Genomic DNA, 20,066 nt, shown 5'->3' with positions numbered 1-20,066 from the left:
AGCGTCGTTGCTGCCAAGTCCTGGTAAAGCTGAGGGCGATGGTCCCGGAATTGCAGGGAGGGAATGTCCCGTGCCTTCCTCAGGATTCGTTCCTTGACTTGGAAATCGTGTACACATACCAGTATGTCAGGAGGAGGACCCCCATTCCGCCTGGGCAGCCCCACTCTATGTACCCGATCCATCCTGATTTCCTGCAAGTCCTCCTCGTCTAGGATTTGAAGAAAGAGCGCCTGCACATATTCTCGGAGGTCTCCCGCTTCACCATCCCACGGAACCGCTCAAATGCGGATGTTGTTCCGGCGGGAACAATTCTCCAGGTCTTCAGCGTGGGCCTGCAGGTCTATGTTCTGTTCCATGAGACGGAGCACGTCCTGTTGCAGCAAATGGACATCATTGGCCATACTGAGGTCGTGATCTTCCAGAGTGGCCACTCTTTCCCCAAGACCGTCGACATCTCTCCGCACCTCGCGGAGATCGGAAGTCAGCTGGGCTCGGAGCTCGGATATATCTTCTTTGATGGAGGTGAAGAGTTCCTTCATGAAGGCCTTAGTGGCCGGGGCCTCATCATCAGACCTCCCCAGAGATGCACTAGGGCCTGGGGAGGCCGGGGCCTGGGAGTTCTTAGCCGTCCCCTCCTTGCCAGTTTTTACCTTGCAGTGGTTAGAGGCCATCGCTGTCCCAGTTCTTCGCCTGCGGCAAGTCGAAAGAGCGTCGCGCAGGGGAGCGGAGCTCGCCAGAGCCCGCCTCTAGGATCAGGCCGGAACACTGCCCAAGGTCACCAGTCGTCCCCCGGTACCTCAATGTCCAAGAATAACTAGGTGTCTCAGGCCTTTAGTCCCCGGGGGTCCAACACCGCGGAGATGCACGCCAGGAGATAGGCGTATGACGGTGTAATGATAACAGGCCCGCCCGATGACGCAGCGCCAGCTAGGCCCACTGGCCTTGAGGTCTGATCAAATCGCTCCCTCCGCGTCTCGCAGGCCCGCCTCCAGGCCCGGCCGTGGCCCCGAACGCTGCTCACTGGACCGGCTCGTCTCTCGGGGTCCCGGCTGCCAGGTAGACCATCTGCCAGGGGTCTCACTGCCTCTCCAATCAGCCACAGCGTCCCTACATCGGTCCCCCGGCTGATCGGCGTGCCTGCCTCTCTCCTGTAGCGGTGCCCGGCACAGATGCGCCACCCCCCAGTCACCAGCAACCGGGTCAAGCCGACCAGGTACCTCCGGGTCCAAGCAGGGGTCTCGTAGTGCTCCACCTATTGTCTGCCGCTACACACCACTGCGGGGGCCGAGCGTTTTCTCCTCGAGGCCGTCCCAACGTCAGGTTATATTCCGGGCCGCTATGCAAAGGAGCGGGTCCCGGGAAGCAGCGCAGACCGTCTCCCGGACCAGGCCTCAATCCCCGGCCTCGATTAGTCCAACGGTCGCGCTGCAGCACCAGGTGTTCGCGGGCTATAGGCCCCGCCCCCTCCCGGGGCTCAGGGTCCCGGTGCCAGGCAGGTTTTCCCTCGTCGCTGCTCGGCCCCTCGCAGCGCCTTTAGGGAAGCTCAGGTGCCCCCGCCCGTCACTGGCCGCCGAGCACCACCAGAGCTTCCCGACCGCCGTCCGACTCCCCAGTTTGCAGCGCCGCTCAGGCCTCGGGCACCGCCGCCGTCTCCGGACTCACAACCACCGGCACAGAAATCCTCGGGAGTTACACCACCGCTGGCCGCCACTCTGAAAGGGCTCCGGAGCGACACACAGCCCAGGGGGATTTCGGGGGCCGCCGCTGGACAATGCTTTGTAGGGCCGGGCGCCGGAGGGGACTAAAAGTACGTCCTACTCCGCCGCCATCTTGGCCACGCCCCCCTATTGGATGTGTTTGATGAATTAACGAGCATCAAAAGTGACATTTTCAAAAAGGTTTTCAACTGCATATAACCAATACCGGAGTGTTCTGAATAAGACAACAACAAAATGTGAAAACTATCCTTTGAGTCATCATTAAAAATTGTTTTTTCAAAAAGAGTTTTGGAGCAGAACCAGGCAATTTGGATGCTGAGTGCCTCCAGGATAGGCAAGTGGGGATCCACTGCCAGCGCACAGTTTTAGAAGCTCGTGTAGATGCTAGATGAGGATGGTTAAGATGGGTGTCAGGCTGTGTCAAATGCTGTGGAGAGGTCCAAGAGAATTGAGCTGCTGTGTCTCATCGTTCACAAATCATACGGATGTCGTACTGAGGTTGGGCCTGAATCTGGACTACATGGCTTTGAGAAAGTGGTGTCTGCTGAGGAGATTGGTGAGACATCAGTTGATTTGTTTCTCTAAGAACTTTACTGGCTGTGGTAGGAGGGAGATTTGTCTACAGCTGGAAAGTAGGCTGGGTTAGCGGATGCTTTTTTGAGAGGCATGACGGTGGGATGTTTACAGATGTCTGCAAATGCAGCTGAGTCATTGCAGACGTTGAGAATGGTTGTTAGTCCTTTGGTGAAGGTGTGGTGGGGACAAGGGTCAGATGGAGCCCCCGAGTGGATGGTCTTCATGGTAGCTGCTCTTTCAACAGTCATGTCGGCAGGCCACAAGGTCCTGGCTCGTTCATTGACTGTGATGGGACGTTGAGTTGCAACAGTGATGGGGTCAGGTTGAGGATCGAAGTTGCTGGATCTGGAGGTGATTTTGTTACAGGAGAATTCTGAGAGCTTGTTGCAAAGATCTTGTGAGGGGCCGTTATTGCTTGAGGTAGCATGAGGTGCAGTAAAATATTTGATGGTGGCAAAGATTTCCTTGTTGCTGTTAGTTCTAGCGTTGATGCGATCTGCAAGAGCTTCCACTGGGGGTAGCTTCCTAGGGCTGATTTTAAGATGTCTTTATTAGCAGTGTTCATCATTTATGCATCACGAAGTAAAGTGTCGCAATTTGTTTTGATACTATTTTAAAAAAAAATTCTATCACACTTTAAACTTACAAAAAAAGCTTTGTTTTTGCTGTCCCAACTCTGAATTTGTACAGTTAATTTACTGGTATTTGCATTGTGTGGTGTGTTACAAAAATTGCAATTTTACAGCCTTTCCTTTCACACGCCCTGTACCCCAGAAAAATGGACACATAATTCACTTTACTTTTCTTTCTCTGGTTCCACAGTTAGAGGGGTTTGTAAACACCAAGCTCCATATAAAATAAGTAAGCAGCAATTTGTCAGAAGGCATAGCCTGACATTTGACCGGCCTTTTGGGAAAATCAAATGTGACAAGATAAATACAGAATTTTAAAACCATCTTTATTGCTTGAACTTTCGTAACCCACCAAAAATTGGCTTGGGACTCACCAGTGGGTCTCGCCCCAAAGTTTGACAAAATCTACAGCCTTACCATTCCCAGAACTGACCCACTCTCTGTAAAATCCTTTCTGTCTTAATAGGACTGCTTCATGTTTTGCAGGAATGCGTAATTGATCTTTTTCATCCTGCGTTTTCAAACACCAGGTTGCCGAAGGGAGCTCTGCATGCAGGTGATAACAGTGCGCTGTCACTCTCTGGCTTCACCGAGGCCAGGTTTAGCCATTTAACTGTATTCTTTGATCCTCTGCCTAAAGATTAGGATATTGGAGATCAAGAGCCAGATGTAGGTAATCTCAATTTACCTATTCTTAAATACCGAATCATACCGATTCGGTATTTAAGAATAGATAAATGGGATGTAGCTAATAATTCGGTAATATTTACCGAATCGTTATGATTCGGTAATTACCGAATCGGTATTTACAGATTCGGTACTTGCCATTCATTCCTATGGGCCTGGAGGCCCGTAGGAATGAATGTAAATTACCGAATCGGTAAATACCGGTTCGGTCAAAGGGGGAATACATTGAAGGGTGGCAGGGTGTCACTTTCACACCCTGTTGCACCCCTCATTTGTGTATGGGTGCACATGTTAGAGACATACATGCCCTAAGGGCATGTATGTCTGCAACATGGCACTGAAGCAATTTGAATAAAATTGCTTTTTGTTTTTTTTCCGTTATTTACCACCAACTTGCAGTTGGTGGTAAATAACGAATCCCAAAAAGGGGAAAGCACTAATTTGAGTGCTCCCTACATTTCAAATTCGGTAATTTACCGATATGGTATTTTAAGGAATCGGTAATTTACCGATTCCTTAAAATACCGAATCGGTAAATTACCGAATTTGCAATTTAGGGCCCCCTACATCCCAAATGCCCAATACCGGTCGGTAACGGCCGAAATTTGGTAATTCTGGCCGTTACTGACCGGTATTGGCCCACCTACATCTGGCCCCAAATGCTTTATGGATGGGGTACTGCACCTACCAACTCGCTGTTCAATTCAAGAGGGTCCTTTAAGTCATATGGGTTGATACACTATGTCATTGGGGGTACCCTCAGCTTAGGTAAGGAACAGGTGGGGGGGTCCACACCTTTCTTACTATTTACTTTCTATAGAGCTGTAGTGCTACGTGAAACATTTTATTTGGGTTGGTGGGGTGCTACTGCTAGGCAAACTACGTACCAACAAGCATGCCAGAAGTTGTGTGTGTCACTTTGCTCGGAAATGGAGATCTGTGTTTGACAACACCAGCAGCAGAGTCCACTTTTTCAATAACTACTATCATTACTTTGGCTACCTACACTTTGCTTCCTAACACAAATACTGCTGCTTAGTACAGGGTAGCATAGTCTATGATGACCAGTATGTATCTGTTACTGCCGGCGGGTTCTGGGAGGGTACCAAGGGTTTGATACAAGGCAGTGGTCCTCTCCTGTCTGTCAAGAGAGACCATCGGTGGAAAGTCTGAGTGGACTGGCGAACTAAAACATTCCTATGTCAAGTTACAAAACAGCTTGCCTTTGAGCTCTGGAGCATTCTTGTGTTCTAGAGCACTGAGCTTTAGAGTAGCCATCAGTCTGTCTATGAAGCGGCATTGCTTAAGAGCAGCCTTGGGTTCAACTCCGCCTTGTTTGCACAATTGAGAGTGTAGCGATTTGCGCTGGGTTGCTTTACTCCATATTTTTGCAGCCACGCAAAGTGCCTTTGCATGGCTTCAAAAATATGACTCATGGTTTATGTCACTCTTGCACCACGTTGCATGGTGCAAGAGTGACGCAAATCAGGTCATAAATGTGGCCCTGAATGTATAAGTTGAGGCCCAGATTTTGTGGCGGGGTTGCTTTACTTTTTGGCACAACTCCAACGCAAAATCTAATTTGATAAATATTGTAATTTACTCAAATGTGCTTATTGTAGACCTGCTCAACAAATGTGAGGACTTGAGATCTCACGTCACTTCATGTAAGGTCATGGGTTTGGGGATGCCACTTCCTCTGATGTCATGCGGAACAATGCCACTTGCACACTGCCGAACTTGGTTAGTCTCCCAATGTTATCTATTTTTTCTAGACTGCTGCCCTGGCTAGTCTGGAAGTTCACTGTGTGGGCCTTTGTTTGGCTGTTTGTGGTTCTGTTTTATGGTATTGTTCGCCGGTTTTATTGTTGATTTCCCTACAGCGAGCGCAAATGCACACAGTAACCCATATTTTGGGAAGCACCTGTATAGCATGTCTTTACAAGTTCGAAATTGTTCCAGTTTCCAAATGTGGGACTTTTTTTTAGCTATTCGATTTGCTACTGGAGGCCTCTTTTATTTTGATGTCCGGGGCCATTTGTTACGCAAGTCCGACAATGGCCTTTTGTCCATGTCGGGGGGCAGCCTTCAGTCAGACTTTGGCGGAGCCTTGAGCTTGGGCGCGCAGGGTCCTGGAGCACTGCCTGTGCGGTCACCTCTGCCCGGGGTTGCAGAGCCGGTTGTGGCCGGGAGTTCGGGGCCTCCCGAGCCCTGAGATTGGCTGTGCCGGGAGGCGGCGCCTGCCGCATCCTGCTGGCGCCTGGACTAGAGCAGAAGCAGCCGATAAGCGCCAGACCAGCGAGTGGCGGAAGCGACAGCGGCGGCGTCAGGACACAACGGACACGGCACTGGGAGGTATTTACAACTCGAAGTGCTCGTTTCTTTACTTTGTTTGCGCAGTTTGCCTTAAAGGAGCGACTAAAAGGACGGATTTCCGGGAGTTGATAGAAGCAAAGCTGATTTTACTTTCTGCGCGGTGGTTCGGGTTACTTAGAGCGCTTGCTGCTTGCCTGAAGTGACGAGACATTCCTAGAGAGTGAGGAGGGAAACGTAGAGACGCCCACAGTCAAATGGCTATAGAAATTTGCGCATAGGAACCAGACATCGATGCAGTTTGCAAACAAGTTGTTTACGGGTTCTGCACACCATCACTGATGCATGTTCCAAATAAACCGTGCACATACCGAGCACGCAGCTTGTTCACAAAACTGCACTCAGCCCCCCATCTAACTCTGCAGGCAACATGCACACAAGCTCTGCAGACAACCTGCACCCAAACTGTATACACCTAAATATGCACTGCACGCAGCCGACTGACAGGTTCTGCGCACCAATTATATAACTGCACACACCTTTCACTAGATGTGGGCAACATATTGCCAGGGGAAGCCGAGCCAGAAACGAGCTAAGGGTCTGGTGAGGCTCTTAACTTAACAGCCCGTGCAATCTATATTGTGCAACAACCATCGTGTGAAAATATGATGGTCTCTTTAAAATTGAAAAAGATAGTTAACATGCAGAGACGTTTCACCTCAATACACCAGATTATTTTTGTACAGTGCACACCCTCAATTCGTGTATTGAAAGTTGCTCTCATATCTGACAACGAAGAAAAAAAAGAGGCTTTATAAACTAAAATATTTTCTTAGGATCACACAATTTGGGAAAGCGGGGAAGCCAAAATTGGTCCAAGGTTTTCTGGTTTCACATTATCCAATTCACCCACTAGATGGCTAGCTCTTTCACTTCTTTTTAATAGCAATGGTTTATGCTTTCTTTTTAACTCTTGGAGCGTCATGGTAGAGTGTAGGTGTGAGCAGTGCTTTAAATGGGCCGGCACTCAGCGGTACTGAGTACCGGCACTTCTCATTTTTATCGCTCTGAGTACCGGCACTTCTCTTCTTTCAAGGAGAGTACCGGTACTCATCAAAGGTAGGCTTATTGTTGCTAGTGTTCACAAGCACGAACGAGGCTGGCTGACAGCCAAAGCACCTCTGTAACCCAAGCGGAGCCACCTCTAAACTATTCGGCAGTGCTCATTCGCATAGTATCAATCACATTCACACCATGGTGTGTATTTGTACACACATTTGAATCCAGGCATGTTATGTTATGTTATGTTATATTTATTTATATCGCGCATGGCTACCCCAGCAACAGGGCGTCCCAGCGCTTGCGGACATACCTAGTTATAGTGCGGCCAAATGGAGGTGTAAGTGCCAAATCACCAGGAAATCCTAAGCAGAAGAAAACAACCAAGTTTTTATGTGTTTTCGGAAGAGAAGATGGTTAGAGATAGTGTGTATGCTTAGAGGAATGGAATCCCAGAGTTTTGGAGCGAGATACCTGAATGACAGGCCACCTGCTCTGCACCTCCGAATCTTGATAGTACATGCCAGAGAGAGGTCCGCAGAGCGGAGAGCCCGCGATGGAACATAGACGAAACAAAGGCCCTGTAGGATTTGGGGGCCAAGGCGATAAAGCATTTTATGAATTAAACAGAGGGTTTTGAATTGTATGCGTTGTTTAACGGGCAGCCAATGCAACCTACGCAAAACCTGGGAAGTATGGCAACGTTTTGGCAGTCCGCATAGAGTGCGGGCAGCGGCATTCTGAGCCCTTTGCAGTCTATTGGTGACTGTCAAATTAGAACCAAGCATGAGAGCATTGCAATAGTCCAAATGGGACAAAAACATTGCTTGGACAATTGTCTGACGCATGGGGGGTTAAAAAACCCTAGGATGGGTTTAAGAGACCGGAGGCGGCCATAGCAAGTGCCAGCCACTCTTTTGGCATGGGATTCAAGGGTAAGTGAATCATCTACAATCACACCTAGATTTTTAACTTCTTTCTTAGGAGTAGGTGGCGGGCCCAGTGTAGGGGGCCACCACTGCTCATCCCACTTCTGAGTGTCATTTCCAATAAGGAGAACCTCATTTTTAGATGAGTTCAACTGGAGGCAATTCTCTGTAAGCCAACTGGAAATAGCCAGGATGTCTTCCTGGAATTTGTCTCGATCACCTACGGTGTCATTAGAGAAAGTAAAGATTAATTGCGTATCGTCAGCATAGGAAATTAATTTGATGTTACGTTCCCTGGCCAACTTGGCCAAGGGGCGGACGTATACGTTAAACAGCGTGGGGCTGAGAGCGGAGCCCTGTGGGACACCGCAGCCTAAGGGGAAACTGCTGGATGAAGGAAGGAGCGGTCTGATAGAAATGACACGAACCAATCCAAGGCTCTGTCCCCGACACTGATCTCCCACAGTCTCCTGAGAAGGATCCCATGGGAGACCGTGTCAAACGCCGCACTCCAATCCAGCAGAACCACGGCCGCGGTGTTACCCATGTCCTGTGTCTCCCTTAGCTGTTCCGTAACGGCCAGTAAGGCCGATTCGGTGCTATGTTTAGCACGGAATCCGTTCTGAGATTCCTCCAAAATCCCATTAGTCTCCAAAAAACCTAGCAAGATGGAATTCACATGTCTCTCCGCCACTTTAGCCAAGTACGGAAGCAAAGAGATAGGTCGGAAACTTTCTGGCCTAGAAGGGTCCAGAGTGGATTTTTTTAACAGGGGGACAACTTTGGCATGCTTCCAGGTTTTGGGGATAGTGGCCGACTGAAGAGATCTGTTAATCAGCTCGCGTCCTTCAGTCATGATGGAGTCCTGGAAGAGTTTAAATAGCTCTGGTTTAACCGGGTCTTCAGGGGATCCAGACTTAATTTTTAAAGCCAGGGTTTCCATATCTGTTTGTGAGATAGATGGAAGGGTAAGGAGCGAGTAGGGAAGGTCCAAAGGGTCTATATTAGATCTAGGACTCATCAAGGTGCCACCAGAGTTGAAAGAATTGTAAATTCCTTGAACTTTATTAACAAAAAAACAGGCGAGTTCTTCGCACTGTAAGTCAGACACTATTGTAGAATTGTTCCCCTCAGGCAGCTTAGTCATCTCCTTCACTAGCGCAAAGATAGTTTTGGCGCGATTAGTGCTGGAGTTGATCAGCTCAGTGTAGTAGCTGGCTTTGGTCTTTTTTATCAGTCTATGGTAAGCTTTAGTGGCAGTTCTAAAGTTAGTCTTAGCACAGGGGTCGTAAGACCGCCTCCAAATGCGCTTGAGTACTTTACATTGGTTTTTTTTGGCTGTGAGTGCCTCACAATACCAGGGATGGGATTGCTCACGTTTGAGCCTTGATATTTTCTCAGGGATAAAATGATCTAGAGACTCATTAATCCATTCTCTACAGGCTAGATCCGCCTCCTCCATATTACCAGACCAATGTGGGCGGGAATTTTTTAGCCTGGCCTCAAATAAGGCACCATCAAGTTTATGCCAGGGGCGCCTCCAGAGAGGAGGAGATGGCTTCATCCTAGGGCTACCTGGAATCTTAATGTCAATTTGTACCAAAACATTATCTGTCCAACTGAGGGGACAGGGGGGAGAAACAGTAATTCCCTGGATATTCGAGAACACCGGGTCTAGCAGATGACCTGCCAGATGTGAAGGCCCTTCAACCAGCTGACATAGCTGGCAGGCTTCCAGATCGCCAAGAAACTTCAGTGTAGCCGGGGACTCGCGGGACTCAAGATGGAGGTTGAGGTCTCCGAGCACAGTGAAGTTAGCTGACTGCAGGATGAGTGCAGAAGCGGTTGAAACCAGTGACTCCTGGAAAGCACTCGCAGGGCCAGGAGGGCGGTATATCAAAAGCCCAGTCAGGGTATAGATGTCAGAGATCCTTGGCTTAAACAGAGTGCTTTCACAGTTGGTTATATTTGAGGGGGAGAGAGTGCAGGATTAAATGGTTTTGAAAATCACCGCCAATCCCACACCCCTCCCTTTGGGTCTGTTTTTAGTTAGAATAGAGTAACCAGAGGGGAGAGCCAGAGCCGGAATAGCCAACGAGTCACTAGTTAACCACGTTTCCGTTAGAGCTAGCAAATCAGGAGAGCGGTCAGTGAGGAGCTCAAAAACATCCTCGTGATGTTTCGCTAGGGACCTGCAGTTGAGGCTCAATATCTGTAAATTAACTGTTTTTCCCCCTACTGAGGCCGTAGCCGGAAGGGTGAAGACAGCTTCCGAGGCCTCAAAGCCACAGTGATCACACCGCAGATATTGTGAGCCTGGGTGCCAGTGATGAGCTGCACATGTCGTCTGATGTTGAAGCGCAAGCAGCTCCTCACGGGGCCATTCACGATGACTATCAGACCAGGGGTTCTGGCCATTGGCGACGGACCAGCGCGGACGGGCTCGCCTTTGGCGACCCGCCGGCGGTCCGCCGCGAGTGGGGAGATGGCGTGCCTAAGAAGGCACTGGTCCCTCCTCTGAAGGGAGTGCTACGCCCACAGGGGTCGGACAGGAAGGTCGAAAACGCCCTCCACACAACCGGCATCAGCCGTGGTGGACCGAAGCGAAGACCGCTTTAAAGGTACAGTGTACTTCCCAGGGCAACACAGTTTAAAATACACAAATCGTAGTCAGCAGAAACACAGTTTTAAAAATTGCGGTAAACAAGAAACACACTCGCCGTTACAGCGCCTATTACATCAGGCGTGTACGCTGCGCGTGGGGAGATGGCGTGCCTAAGAAGGCACCGGTCCCGCCTCTGAAGGGAGTGCTACGCCCACAGGGGTCGGGCAGGAAGGTCGAAAGCGCCCTCCCCACCACCGGCACCAGCCGTGGTGGACCGAGGCGAAGACCGCTTTAAAGGTACAGTGTACTTCTCAGGGCAGCACAGTTTAAAATACACAAATCGTAGTCAGCAGAAACACAGTTTTAAAAATTGCGGTAAACAAGACACACATTCGCCGTTACAGCACCTATTACATCAGGCGTGTCCGCTGCGTGTGGGGAGATGGCGTGCCTAAGAAGGCACCGGTCACGCCTCTGAAGGGAGTGCTACACCCACAGGGGTCGGGCAGGAAGGTCGAAAACGCCCTCCACACAACCGGCACCAGCCGTGGTGGACCGAGGCGAAGACCGCTTTAAAGGTACAGTGTACTTCTCAGGGCAACGCAGTTTAAAATACCCAAATCGTAGTCAGCAGAAACACAGTTTTAAAAATTGCTCTAAACAAGACACACACTCGCCGTTACAGCGCCTATTACATCAGGCGTGTCCCGCTGACAGCAGCAATAGCAGCAATTGAGAAAGCCGCGGGAGAGAAGGGGAGATAAGGGGTGTAAAATGGCCTTTATCCTACCAAAGTCTTTTGAATGAGTGTCTGTCTGCTTGTGTCTGGGTGTTTGCCTGTGTGGGAAAAGTGAATGAAAGAGGGAGAGAATCCAGACACTAGGGAGGTATTTTAAAGGACATTCTGGGAATGATTGGGTGAGCATTGCTGCTTGTTTCTGTGACTGCGCACTTATATAAGTATTAGGCCGCATAGCAGAAGTGTCTTAAATGTCTTGTCCTTAGCCCCGACCCTAGCCCCTCCCACTTGCTACACTCATAGCTCATTGTAAGAGTACCTGCACTTATTTTTTGCCATTTAAAGCACTGGGTGTGATGCAGAAGCCACATTGAAGCTCGGCAAGTTTTGGGCTCGGGAATCCAAGAGGACCTCGAGCTTGGCCAGGGCCAGGCCTCCGGATTGAGTCTTCAGTGGCTCGCCCACCGCTACATTTCTTTTCACACAAACCCGCTGTAGCCTAAATACAAGCTGCCTGCCTGGGCACAGCCGGCGCACCAGCTCCACTCACAACCAGTGCACAAGCACCTCACACACCAGCCATGAAGACAGTCTGCACATGTTTTTCACTCAGAGCTCACAACCTCAAAACCAGCTCTGTGCACATTTACACAACCAGTGTACAGCCTACCCCCCAAAGTACTGCCCTCTACATAATCTCTGCACCCAACATGATCTCTGCACATGACTTCTTCTTAGTTTCTCCGCACAACTTGCTGCTAACGGCAAACCACCTGTACACAGCATGTACATGAAGTATACCAACAATCTCTTCAAAACGCCTAAAATAACTGGTAAATAAACTATCCAAAATGCATACGCTGCTCAGCCACAAAGAGTTGTATGCATCCAGCTCATAAGCTGTATGACACACGAAAAATCTTCTAAACATAACCTATACTTGATCTGCCAATGAGTAACCTGTTAACAACATATGCGCATAACGTGTACACACAATCTCTTATATAAATTCTGCGCACGCCCTTCTTGTGCGTTGCATACAGCCTGTACACAAGACTGGTTGTGTTCTGCAGACAATCTTTGCACGCCTGCACACTAGTACACTACCTCTGCCCACATTCACAGAACTTGCATACAATGTACAACCCCTGTACAAGGCAGTAGCCTTAATAAAAAACACCCTCCACTTTGAACCATATACCAATTGACAGTAAGTGAGGTGAGCGAGTCTGCCAGGCACTCATTGAAGAGCTCTCCCAGAAAGTATCCTGAAATACCCTTCCTAACATCCATCCTTCTTTCAGTCTGTTTTCCTCCTTTACTTCTACTGATCCATATTTCTGGTTCTTTCCCACCTTTATTTCCTTCTTTTTCTCCGCCGTCCTGTCAGTACTTTTTTTTTTATCCATCCACTCATCCTTATCATTCATCTTTCTGTCTTTTTTCTTCCTTTCGAAACCATTCACGTTTCTTCTCTTCCTTCTCTCCTCCCATCTTTTTTCCTTCTTTATTTAAACCTTCCACCTATTAGTCTCTTCACATATTCATCCTTCTATCATCCATCTATTCTGCTCTACATCTTTCCATTCATGCTCACCAGCCGTCACCCAGCCGTCCTTCTCTCTATCTATCATTCAGATGCTCCTTTTCATTGGTTGCTCCACGCCACAACTCCATCACATCATACTGTCCTCTTGCAGTGTTAATTGGAAAGAAACACATAGTGATAGATTCCTTACCTTAGAATTACCCCCCAGGCGTCAGAATGGATCCGGAAAGTTTTTCGTCAGCAGTGCCCCTGCGCGTCGGTAGGCATTGTCGTGCGTCTTTGGCGCCGGGATGACGTCGCTGGAGCTACTTAGATGCGCCCACGCGCACTGATGTCAGTTCTTTCTTTTTCCGCGCCAGCAAGCGCAGATCCGGGAAGAGCAAGTACCCCAGTCATTTTTTGACGGAGCTTTTACCTCATCTTTTCGAGTCGATCGACTTCTGGTGTCGTAGGGATGCCCGGTTTTAAGAACTGCGGGAACTGTCATCGCATGATGTTGGTGACGGACCCCCACCGCATGTAGGCGTGCCAGGGGCGCGACTACAACCCCAAGTCATGCCCCAACTGCAGGGCCATGGCGCCGAAGACTTTGCGGGAGCGGTCCTGAAAGTTGCTGGAAGTTCGCAGTCGGCTCCGCGCCGCTCGAGGTCCCGGTCCCATGGGAGGTCTAGGGACCGGTCGCGGAGCTGTCAGCACCATTCTTCTGGATCTAAGTCTTCGCACTCGGGGGTCAGGTAAGTCAAAGCATTCCAAAAAGAAGTTGAAGAAGCATCGTCGCTCTTCGACTTCCCCTCGCCTGTCGTGCGACGCGGCGGACGGTGCCACCCCCGCGGCTCTGGCAGAGCCTGCGACATCGCCGCCAGTTTAGCCCCCCTTTCCAAGTGCGTCGGCGACGCCTGCTCAGGTGCAAGAGTTTCTTGCTGCCATTACCTGACTGTTTGGGCCGTCTGGCCCCGCCGGTGCGCCTGCGGGCCCGACTTGGGGTCCTGCTTTGCCATCACCGGCGGCTCCTGCCCCGACGCCGCAGGCCCCCTTGGGATCCGAGATCGGATCCTGATCGACGCTTGTTGACCTATTGACACCTCCACTGGCGCCGATCTCCCCGGACCGCTTCCGACGTTGCCCGCTCCTCAGGACGACGTTGCCCCCAGGTTCAGCCCCGACCCGGACACGGTGCCGGATCGGCGTTGCCTGAAGCCGATACCGACGGGCCCTTTTGTGCCCTATGTCAATCCTCCAGACTTCGAAGGAAGGGGAGGACTGGGAGGGGTCTGAGGACCCTCTAGCACAGGACTGTGCTTATAAACAGGACTGGGCAGAGGATTTGGGGGAAACCAGTGGTTTTGACACCTCTCCTGACCTTGGCATGCTGTCTTCTCCTACTGTGGCTACGGAGGAGGGAGCCAGTTACGTAGTGGTGTTGTGTAGGGCAGCTGAGGCTCTCCACCTCGAACACCATACGGTGGCCGTCAGGACTAACCTCCTGACAGAAGTGCTCCAACCGGTGGCTACCTCTTTGGAGCCCTAGCTGCCTTTTAATGAAGCACTGTCAGACGTTCTTTTGGGCACCTGGTCCAGGCCTAACACAGGGGCTTCTGTGGACAGGAACATGGCCAGACTCCGTAGCCCGGCTCCGGGCGACCCCCTCTTCCTTACCCAACACCCCACCCCTGAGAGCTTGGTTGTCCAAGTCTCTGCATCCCAGAGCGCCTTCCCTACCGCACCTCCGGATAGGGAATCCAAGAACCTGGATCATCTTGGCAAGAAGCTGTTTTCCTCTGCCAGCTAAGGGCTGCGGTCAGTGAACACTGCATGCCTCTTGGGCCGTCATACCCACTCTCTGTGGGACACGGTTGCGCAGGTGCTGCCCAACTGTCCGGAGGAGGCCCAAGCAGTTCTTTCCCAGGCGGTTGCGGCCGGGAGAGACGCAGCAAAATTCACCATACGCTGTGGGCTGGACATCGCCGACTCACTGGGCAGGTCGATTTCCACAACGTTGGCTCTTCGGCGCCACGCCTGGTTGAGGACAACTGGGTTCTCAGGGGATGTCCAGAACACTCTGATGGACTTCCCCTTTGATGGCATTCGCCTTTTTGGCAATAAAGCAGACAGAGCGTTAGAGCGCTTCAAAGACTCCTGGGCTATGGCCAAGTCCATGGGCCTGTCGGCCGCTTGGCCTCCTTTGCCTTCTGCTTTTCGCTCCTTTCGTGGCCACAGAAGGGGCGCCCCACAGTGTTCGCAGAGCCACAGGCCACAGCAGCAATAACTTCAGCGTGGCCGCGGACGTGGGAACCGTCAAGGCGGTTCAGGGGGCCAGCGGGCGGGTCAGTCCACCTCCATCCCCGCAGCATCCACTTCAAAGACTTCCTAGTCCGACCTTTCAGGCCCATCAGATGCCAGTGGGTGGACGAATACGCCATCATCTCCACCACTGGCGCAACATCACGTTGGACAAGTGGGTGCTGCAAATAGTCCTCAGGGGCTACTCCCTCCCCTTCGAGACAACCCCTCCAGCCATGTCACCTCAGTACCACCGCATGTCAAGGATCACTTGGCACTTCTCCAGCAGGAAGTTGCAGCCCTCTTGGTCAAGGGGGCCATTGAGTGCGTTCCGACGCCAGAAGTAGGTTGTGGTAGATATTCCCACTACTTTCTGGTTCCAAAGAAGGACAAGGGCCTGCATTCCTCTGGAAGGAGAAGTTCAAGATGCTCACACTTGCTCACGTCTTATCTGCCCTGGACCCGCAAGACTGGATGGTGGCGTTGGACTTGCAGGACGCCTATTTTCATATTCCCGTCCAGCCTGCCACAAGCGCTACCTGCGATTCACGGTATGCCATGAGCACTTTCAGTTTACCGTGCTCCCCTTTGGCATTACCAGCGCCCCTCGGGTGTTCACGAAAGTGATGGCGGTGGTCACAGCTCATCTGTGCAGATCAGAGGTTTCAGTCTTCCCCTATCTCGACGACTGGCTGTTGAAGGCGGGCTCACCCCAGGCAGTTGCATCCCACCTCCAGACTATGGCCGACCTCCTGCATTTGCTGGGGTTTTCCTTCAATGTGCCAATGTCTCACCTGATTCCCTCGCAGAGGCTCCTTTTCATCGGAGCGGTTCTGGACTCGGCGCAGTTTGGGGTTTATCTTCCCGAAGAGCGAGTCCGGGACATTCAGGCTATGATTCCGATCTTTCTGCCTTTGTCCCGGGTTTTGGTCAGGATGACCCTTCGGCTACTGGGCCTGATGGCCTTCTGCATCTTGCTTGTGGATCATGCCAGATGACATATATGGGCTCTGCAGTGGGACCTGGAGTTTCAGTGGGCACAGCATCAGGGCAACCTGTCTGATCACGTCCAGATCTTGAAGGGCACTGCATGGCAATTGCAGTGGTGGCTCACAAATCGCAATTGGGTCAATGGCAGATTCCTCTCCCTTCCCCAACTGGAACATACAGTTGTGACGGACGCGTCCCTTCTGGGATGGGGCGGCCACATGGGAGAGGTGGAGATCAGAGGCCTCTGGTCTCCGGCGGAGTCCAGGCTCCGCATCAACCTTCTGGAGCTTTGGGCGATCCGACTTGCACTGAAGGCATTCCTTCCCTCTGTCATGGGGAGAGTAGTGCCAGTGTTCAGAGACAACGCCACCACCATGTGGTACTGTAACAAACAGGGTGGGGTGTGGTCGTGGGCCCTATGCCAAGAGGCTGTGCGCCTCTAGGCTTGGCTGGAACATCAGGGCATGTATCTGGTGGTTCAACACCTGGCAGGTTCTCTGAACACCAGGGCGGACAAACTCAGCCGCTGGTGCATGAAGGATCACAAATGGCGTCTGAACTCGGACGTGGCGCAAGATCTCTTTCAGCAGTGGGGAGAGCCTTGGTTAGATCTATTCGCCACCGAAGAGAACGCGCAATGTCATCAGTTCTGCGCGTTGGAATTTCCAAGGCAGCACTCGCTCTGCGACTCTTTTTGTCGCGAGTGGAGTTGCGGTCTGTTGTATGCCTTTCCGCCTATACCACTATTTCCCAGAGTGCAGAAGACGATCAGGCGCGACCGGGCCCAAGTTATTCTTGTGGCTCCGGACTGGGCTCGAAGAGTATGGTGTCCCGAGCTACTCAGTATGAGCATCGATCCCCCAATCCATCTGCCTCTTCGGGAGGATCTTCTGTTGCAGCAGCATGGGACGGTCCTCCACCCGAACCTGTCCAGCCTACACCTCCTTGCGTGGATATTGAGCGGCGGCAGTTGATGTGTTTCGACCTGCCCCCCCCCCCCCCGAAGTCTGTAATGTTATCTTGGCATCCAGGCGTCCCTCCACTAAGCCGGTATACGCCTGCTGGTGGAATACGTTTGTGGCATGGTGCACAGCAAAGGCTGTCGATCCCCTTTGTGCCTCTCTTTCAGAGATCCTTCTTTTTCTTCTCTCTGTGCCCCAGCAGGGCTCTGCTCTGGGCACTATCAGGGGCTATCTCTCTACCATTTCCACCTTTTTAAGGCTCCCAGATCAGCCTTCCCTTTTCAAGTCCCCTGTAGTAAATAGATTCTTGAAGGGCATCACGCACATATTTCCTCCTGTCCCTTACGTGATGCCTCAGTGGGACTTGAATCTAGATATTACCTTCCTGATGTGTGCTCCCTTTGAGCCACTTCATAATTGCCCTCTTCGTCCTCTCACTCTAAAGACTGCTTTCCTGGTTGCCATCACCTCTGCCAGAAGAGTGAGTGAGCTCCAGGCTCTTTCCTCTAAGCCTCCTTTTCTCTCTGTCCATCCGGACAAAGTTGTTCTAAGGACTCGTCCTTCTTTTCTGCCAAAGGTTGTCACTGCTTTTCACATCGGGCAGACCATCACTTTGCCCACCTTCTTTCCGCCTCCGCATCCCTCAAAAGAGGAAGAGAGGCTCCACCGTCTGGACCCAAAACGTGCACTCTCTTTCTATCTGAACCACACAACAACAGTTCTGGGTGGAGGACCAGCTCTTTGTTGGCTACGTGGGCGCCAAGAAAGGTCGGGCTGTGCACAAGCAGACCATCTCTCGGTGGGTCTTTCTATGCATAAAGGCTTGTTACTCCTTGGCTAAAAAGGAGCCTCTGGTGTGGTTGAACGCCCAATCTACCTGGGTGACAGCAGCCACTACTGCTCTGGGACGAGGAGTTCCCTTGCCTGACATCTGTCAGGCAGCTACGTGGGCCTCGCTGCACACGTTTACCAAGCACTACTGCCTGGACAGCCAAGTCCGGAGAGACAGGTTCTTTGGCTGTTCTGTTCTCCAGGACTTTCCTGATGTGATCTTGGTTCACAGACCCACCACCGGGGTTGAAATTGCTGGGATATTTATTCTAAGGTAAGGAATCTATCACTACGTGTTTCTTTCAGATGCACAAGTTGCTTACCTTCGGTAACAATATATCTGTAAGAAACATTAGTAGTGATAGATTCCTTACCGCCCCACCCATCCTCCCCGTTCTCCAAATTGATTTCTAGGGTTAAGGTCATCCCTTTCAGGGCCCTAGTTTCATGGCACCAGTGGTCAGTTTCTTGCATGGCTCTGCGTTCCTGTCGCGGAAAGTCGTGTACAGAACTGATGTCAGCTCGCGTGGGCGCGTCTTAGTAGCTCCAGCGACGTCATCCCGGCGCCAACGATGCACGTGGAGCCGAACGACGCCGCCTACTGACGCAAAGGGGTACTGCTGACGAAAAACTTTCCGGATCCAGTCTGATGCCTGGGGGTAATTCTAAGGTAAGGAATCTATCACTACTAATGTTTCTTACAGATATACATCGTTACTGAAGGTAAGTAACTTGTGCTTCAAGAGCTTCTGCTGGGAGATAGCAGTCTTGTATCAAAGCGAAAAAGAGCTTTGAACAAACTGTTAAAGGCTTTATATTAAACTGAACTTCCCAGTGGTACCCACCCCTCTGCTCAAGCTGCTCAAGTGAGGGGTTGATGACGCCCCTGTCTGTACACGAACTGTGTGCACAATTTGCACGCCATGTTTTAAATCTTTGCCCACAAATTCCATACACACTCTGGACCCATTTGTAGACAAGTTCTTGGCACAACCTTCACATACCTTGAACGCATTATGCACCAAAGCTTTGCATGCAACGTGTTTGCCACTTGCACACAACCTACACGTAACTTCTACATTAGCTGTGTACTTGTGGTGCACACCCCTCTACAAGCTCGGCACATTCAACCTGTATGCATTTAGTATGTGGGCAACAGTGGCAGGTTCCCTTTGTACAGAATCTGTGCACAGCCTGTACACACCAGCACACGACCTATACAAAATAATGTTTCCAGGCTTCCTTTAAAAAAGTCCTAGAAAGACTATTTAGCATCGACTAAGAGGAACAGTATGAATTCATTTACAGCACTCACCAACATAGAAAACTGACAACAAGGCACTTGGGGGTATTTAAACGCAATATTTATGCACAGTATCCTAGGAGTTAAGTAAATTGGTTTCCGAAATGTACTGCCAACTAATCCTGCACATGAAAACGTGCCTCCTTCTGTGTTAGGTCGACTTTCTCTGATAACCAGGGCATGCCAAATTTCCTGAACGCTGTTGGGACAGGTGGCAAAAAAAAGGAATGTCCCAGCAAACCTGGACATCTTGTCACCCTAGTGATAAGTTTGATAATCAAGTTTATTGGTTTTAAAGAACAAATCAGAAAATACATTGGCAGCGAAATCAAGCACATTATTTGGATAAAATACATTTGAAAGAGATACGACAGAGACTTGTAAATCATTCTCTAGGATGAATAAGAACACTTGCATATGGTTATTCCTGTACAAGACACCCACTTGCCACTTAGGGCAGTAGATTGAACCATTTGCCCCATATCTTGCCAAAAAGCTTGGGGCAGCCCCGTGCCTCAAAGATGGGTTCCTCTTGAGTTCCAAACCAGTCCACCCCGTCTCCATTTCCGTATAGTAGGGGCCTTGGCCTGAGACCAGAGTGCTGCTATATCTCGCTTAGCTACTGCCACCGCTGTTCCTAGGAAGCGCTTATCGGCCTGAGATCCACCGAGGCCATCAAACACACCCAGGACCAAACGTAGTGGGTCATTGGGAACCGTCCACCCCAGGGTCTGTGTGAGTTCCAGTTCCACACCCACCCAAAATGGTGCAAGGACAGGGCATTGCCAAATCATGTGGTAAAAGTCCGCAGGGGCATGACTGCTTCACGTGCAGGTTGGGGAGGGCCGCATACGGGCGCTGCAGGCGCAGCATAGGCGCGCAGGAGTGAGGTA

At 50.8% G+C, this 20,066-nt stretch overlaps 1 protein-coding gene across 3 annotated transcripts in view; it reads left to right on the top strand.

Moving 5' to 3' along the window:
- The window catches only part of LOC144828247 (sulfite oxidase-like), a 393,607-nt gene that overhangs the window by 112,869 nt on the left and 260,672 nt on the right, over positions 1-20,066 (top strand). The window contains exon 1 of one of the 3 annotated variants that reach the window (XM_078686328.1): positions 5,888-5,968. The exons of the other annotated variants lie outside the window; for them this stretch is intronic. The gene's annotated coding sequence lies outside the window, so the exon portion shown is untranslated. Of the gene's footprint in view, positions 1-5,887; positions 5,969-20,066 lie in introns of those variants that run through there. 3 annotated transcript variants of the gene reach the window in all.

This window comes from Lissotriton helveticus, chromosome 1_1 (assembly GCF_964261635.1).
Source record: "Lissotriton helveticus chromosome 1_1, aLisHel1.1, whole genome shotgun sequence".
Taxonomy (NCBI): Eukaryota; Metazoa; Chordata; class Amphibia; order Caudata; family Salamandridae; genus Lissotriton; species Lissotriton helveticus.
This window is presented reverse-complemented; position numbering and strand designations above follow the sequence as displayed.